The sequence below is a fragment of the Sciurus carolinensis genome, unplaced genomic scaffold (genome assembly GCF_902686445.1).
Source record: "Sciurus carolinensis unplaced genomic scaffold, mSciCar1.2, whole genome shotgun sequence".
NCBI classification, from domain to species: Eukaryota; Metazoa; Chordata; class Mammalia; order Rodentia; family Sciuridae; genus Sciurus; species Sciurus carolinensis.
This window is the reverse complement of record NW_025920206.1, coordinates 239,598-245,896: the sequence shown is the minus strand read 5'-3', so window position 1 is coordinate 245,896 and position 6,299 is coordinate 239,598.

The following is a 6,299-nucleotide window of genomic DNA, read 5'->3' as shown; positions in this document are numbered from 1 at the left end:
AAATAAAATATTTGGGAATCTATCTAAAGGGTGAAAGTCCTCTACAAAGAGAACTACAGAACACTAAATAAAGAAATTAAAGAAAACTTTAGAAGATGGAAAGATCTCCCATGTTCTTGGAAAGGCAGAATTAATATTGTCAAAATGGCCATACTACAAAAAGTACTATACAGATTCAATGTGATTCCAATTAAAATTCCAATGATGTACCTGACAGAAATAGAGCAAGCAATCATGAAATTCATCTGGAAGAATAAGAAAACCAGGATAGTTAAAGAAGTCCTTAGCAGGAAGAGTGAAGCAGGGGGTATCGCAATAGCAGAACTTCAACTATACTACAAATCATTAGTAACAAAAAGAGTATGGTATTAGTACCAAAATAGACAGGTAGATCAATGGTACAGAATGGAGGACACAGACACAAACAAAAAATAAATACAATTTTCTCATACTAGACAAAGGTTCCAAAAATATGCAATGGAGAAAAGATAGCCTCTTCAACAAATGGTGCTGGGAAAACTGGAAATCCATATGCAGCAGAATGAAACTAAATCCCTATCTCTCATGCTGCACAAAACTCAATCAAAATGGATCAAGGACCTTGTAATCAGTCCTTGTAATCAGAGTCCTTTCATCTTATAGAAGAAAATTTAGATCCGAATCTTCAACATGTCAGTTTAGGATCAGACATCCTTAACAGGAGTCTCACAGCACAAGAATTAAAAGTAAGAATCAATAATTGGGATAGATTCAAACTAAAACACTTTCTATCAGCAAAGGAAACTAACAGCAATGTGAAGAGACAGCATACAGTGTAGGAGAAAATCTTTGCCACTCATACTGCAGATAGAACACTAATTTCAAGAATATATAAAGAACACAAAAATCTCTACAACAAGAAGAAAAATAACCCGATCAATAAATGGGCTAAGGAAATGAACAGACACTTCACAGAAGATCGACAAGCAATCAACAGATATATTAAAAAAATGCTTAACATTTGTAGTAATAAGAGAAATGCAAATCAAAACTACACTATGATTCCATCTCACACCAATTAGAATGGTGATTATGAAGAATACAAGCAACAACAGGTGTTGGCAAAGATGTGGGGGAAAAAGGTACACTCATACATTGCTGGTGGGGTTGCAAATTAGTGAAGCCACTCTGGAAAAGTGTGGAGATTCCTTAGAAAACTTGGAATGGAACCACCATTTGACCCAGCTATCCCACTCCTTGGTCTACACCCAAAGGATTTAAAATCAGCATACTACAGAAATGCAGCCACATCAATGTTCATAGCTGCTCAATTCACAATAGCCAGATTGTAGAACCCACATAGGTGCCCTTCAATTGATAAATGGATAAAGAAATTCTGGTATATATATACAATTGAATATTACTCAGCCATAAAGATAATAAAATTATGTCATTTGCAGGCAAATGGATGATATTGGAGAATATCATGCTAAGAGAGATAAGCCAAAGGATGAATGATCTCACTGATATGCGGGTGATGACACATAATGGGGGTGGGAGGTAGGCAAGAATGAAGGAAGGAGGGATTGTATAGAAGAAAAGATGGGTGGGAGCAGTGGGGGAAAGGAAAAATGACAGAATGAATCAAACGCGATTACCCTATGTAAATGTATGACTACACAAGTGCTATGCCTTTACTTCCTGTACAAACAGAGAAATAGTATGTATCCCATTTGTGTAAAATAAAAATAAATTAAAAAAAGAAGACTCCCAGTATTTGAATACTTCAAGTCTGCCTCTATACCCCTGGGGTGTCTGGATAATGCAATGCAAACCTTATAAATGTAGTACCCAATATGAAGTTGTCTAGTAGCTAGATTCCCTGAGGTATTCTGAATATTGTACTCTGGCCTTCTGCCTTCAGAGTCCTCACTTGGAGACCTCTGGGAGTGGTAAGAAAAACAGGCAACTGGGCCACTCCAAGTGTAGTTTACTTCTCTACCACACAGTCCTCACCAATGAGGATCTTGTGAGATTCTGGTCCCTGAGGATTCTGGGCAATGTAGTCCAGTGTTTTGCCTGTTTGACCCTGCTAGGAGAAACAGGAGAACAGCAGGCCACATGTTTGTCTTGGTACACTGAGAATTCTAATGGAATACAGTCCTGTACCAAAGCAGTTCCCACTGTGGAGGCCTCTGGAAACTCTAGGCTTCACATCTAGGTTAGTCTCCGTACTTATGTGTAGTGTACTTAAGTATGTCCAGCCCTCATTGTGGAGTCCTCTTGAACTTGCAGGTTGAAACTCACCTCAGCAACACACTCAAGGATTTTAAATAGTATAACCCTACAGTTTTCAATGCAGATGAACTTGGGAGCTCCTGGCACTACATATTGTGGGTAATGTAGTCTTGTGTTTTGCCCATTCCACACAGAAGAAACTGGTAGTTTAGATCCTATTAGAATTGTGGGTAATGCAGTCATGTGGTTTGCTCATTCAACACAGAGGGTTCTGGGAGTCCCAGAGGACTATGGGTATTAAAGGGCAGTGTTCTTGCTCAATTATTACAGATAATCTTGGAAGCTAGAGCACCTGAGGATTGTGGGTACACAAGGCTAATGGTTTATCTGATCACCACAGAGAATACTGGGAGGTGCATGTTCTGAGAGTTCTAGATAATTTAATCTAGTGTTTTATGTGCACAGACCTGCTTGGAGAAGGGCCACAGTAACTGAAAACTCTGATTTTCCTGGTACCCTGAAGATTCCAGGTACTGTGTTCTAATGCAGCACTCATCACAGAAGCCTCTAGAAGTTGCAGAGTATAGGCATCCCCAGGTAATTTGTGCACCAAAGTTTGGTATTCCATTCTTTCAGTTTTCACTCCAAAGCTCCTGGGAACAGCAGGTAACCAAGGGTAACATGTAGCACAGTTTGTCATTCTGTTGCCCAATCCTCACTGCAGAACTCCCTGTAAGATGCAGGTTCCAAGGGCTATTGGTAGTGCACACTGCCATTTGGCCCATGCTACCCTCATTGCATTGGATCCTGGAAACTGTAGACCCTGAAGGATTCTGGGCAGTGCAGTCCACTGTAAATTATGCAGCCCTGACCCAAGAGCCTCTTAGTAGCTGCTTGCTACATTCCCAACCAGTCACCCCTGAGAACTCTGGGCAATTTGGTCCTGCATTCTGCTGCCCATCAATGACCCATATGGCCCCAAGAACTTTGGACCATGTGCTTGCCCTGGAATCCCAAGGATTCTGATCAGTGTAGCTCAGAATCTTTTCATAAAGTACTGTGGGAGCTGTAGCAGTATGTATGACCAGGTACCACCAGGGGTTCTCAGTCATGTAATCTGGCATCTATTTCCACAGCTGTCACCACAGTGGCTTCTGAGAAATGTCAAATATCCCACCCATCTGTGTAGAGACTCACCAAGAAAGCCCCAGTATCTTTTGTAAAAATCAAGGTCACATAGTTAAAGAACTCTTTCCACAATATTATTGCATTGATACATCAAATTCTCGTTGTTTCAAGTACTTTAATTCTGAAAAAAGAGAACCATAAAAACAGGAATAAAATTAAGCACTGAGGTGGCACTTAATCCCCCATGATCTCTAGGCCACTCCCATGCAATTTCTGCAACATTCTGAGGTTGTGTTTCAGTGTTTCTCTTTTCAGTGTCCTTGGATTCCTTCCCACATACACACCCCATTTATAAAAATATTACACTATGGCATCATGTTATGAGGTTGAGCAGCCAAAACCTCAATAAAGGATGCTTTTGGAAAAGTAAACTCAGCTAAAACATTTCCTATGAAAGTAAAGAATATGGCAGAGTTTCCTCCTCAGCACATAGAATAGTGGATGACAGGCTTTCTCTCATTCTTCCTCACCTTTTCCTCAGATGCACTTTGGTTATCCTGAAGCCACAGTGACATCTCAAATGAAGGTGCCAAGGAGACATGGTCTCCAGGTGTTTCCAGTACAGTCATCTATATCCCTGTATGGGCCTCAAAGAGAAGGAGGCTCTTGTCACCAGAGTCATGGCCCCAAGGTGCCCGCATTCTTAGTTTCTTTCCTGTGTGGGTATAGGACACCCATTTCTGGCAGGCAGATGATTCTAGGGGATCAGGATAACAGCCCCTGAGAACCACCTGCTGGTCAATGTGGGGAAAACAGGACACTTAATGCTTACTGTTCACTGGTCAGTGCCCCTTCATCCCTTCCGGCAGTTCTGACGAAGCTCTGAAATTCATGGTTTTGATTTTTCTAGGCAATAACTTTGGTAACTTGGGGATAGGAAGAACAGTAGAGTGAAACAGACATTATTACCTATGTACATTTATGACTGCATGACCAATATGATCACACAATATGTACAATCACAAAAATGAGAAATTATATTCCATTATATATGATTTATACAAATGCAAAAAATGTATTCTACTGTCATGTCAAAATAATTAGAACAAATTTTAAAAATTTAAAGAAAACAGCAATAAAGCCCACCATCCCATGTTTGATGAGAAAGTATGGTGATAGCAAAAAACAAAATATATGTTTGACAGACTGAAGTTCATTGATTTCTTATATATCACCAATAGTTTGTGGGAAAAATTGGAATTTGAAACTAGACTAAGAAAAAATTGTAAAGCAATAACATTTATAATCACACCCCAAAATTTTAAAATTTTATATAACTTCTAAATTACAATTATATTTTCAGAAAACTAAGAAACACAATTGAAAGAAACAAAGAAAAGTATAAATAATTGCAGAGATATTCCTTGTTCAGGTCTCTACATAGGATGATATTTACTCAAATTTGATTTAAGGATAGGTACAATCACACTCAAATATCCAGCGTACTCTTCCTGAACTTAGAACAGATTGCACAGACTGCAGAAGGACAAAAAATGGACTTGCACATCTTGATCCAAACACCTGTTAGAAAGTTGAAGCAGTGGCCATAATGTGATGTGCCATGAACTTGGCTGGGCAGGGTGGCACATGCCTTTAGTCCCAGTGGCTCAGGAAGCTGAGGCAGAAGGATTGAGAATTCAAAGACAGCCTCAGCAAAAGTGAGGTCTTAAGCAACTCAGGAAGACTATGTCTCTCAATAAAATACAAAATAAGACTGGGGATGTGTCTTAGTGGTTGAGTGGCCCTGAATTTAATCCCTGGTATGAAAAAAAAATACAAAAAACAAAAACAAACAAACAGAAACTAAAATAACAAGAACAAATATCTCACAGCTTGGAAATAAAGCTGCTCAAAACACAACCGACATTGTCTGGGAAATAAAACACAGGAAGAGGTTGCTGAGCCCCAGACTGACAGCAGGAAAGGGGTGAATCCTGAGAACATGCCAAAGGACAGGATGCCCACATCTGCTCTTGTGCTTGGTACATTCTTTTCTTTGAGGGGAAAACTGCAGATTTTAGGCCAGGTACAGTAGTGAACATGTATAATCACAGCAACATGAGAGACTGAGGTAGTAGGATGGCGATTTCAAGGCCAGTCTCAGTGACCTTGTCTCAAAATAAAAAAATACAGGGTTGGGCATATAGCTGGGTAGAAAAGTGCCCCTGGACAGGTACTGAAACCCCAGTAAGAAAAATGAAAAGCAGTGCTGTTTTCAGAGATGCAGTCTGGAGGTAATATTACTGTTTTTAGAAATCCATAGGACAGGACTTGACTGTCAAAATCTGAGGTAGTGGGTAGGAAGCTCCCTACCTTTGTTGACAAAACACTTGTGCATAGACCCTCTTCCAGGTATAAATTATGGGGACTGCTGCTGGGGTGATTTGGTAAACCCTGCAAGTAAAGAAATTCCATACCCACTTGCGGGAGCAGTAGTGTGGTCCATGTGTGGCACCACAAAGATTCAAGTTGGGAGGCAGACACAGCATCCAGCCCACCATTCTGGGCCCCTAGAGCCAGGCTCAGCATGCTTGGCCTCCACCTACCTCTCTGGAAGCATCTGTCCCAACACTGATCCCAGCAGACTCCTCAGACTTCCAGAGAACAAATGATCATAAGATCCACTGACTTCAAATTGTGTTCTGCCATCCCAGTCTCTCTCCACCAAGTGCTACTGAGCCAGGATCTGCTGTGAACTCCCTTCCACCACCATGAAGATGTGCAGTGAGTTCTTCCATCCTCCTCTGGCAGGTACACAGAAACCTGGACACCACACACTAAGGTTTCCTTTTTTTTACTCATACTTCATCTCTCTGAGTGAAAAACTATCACTGCCTCACCCTGTTTCACCGTCTTTCTCTCCCTGTAAGATGTATCTGAGAATATCTCAGAAT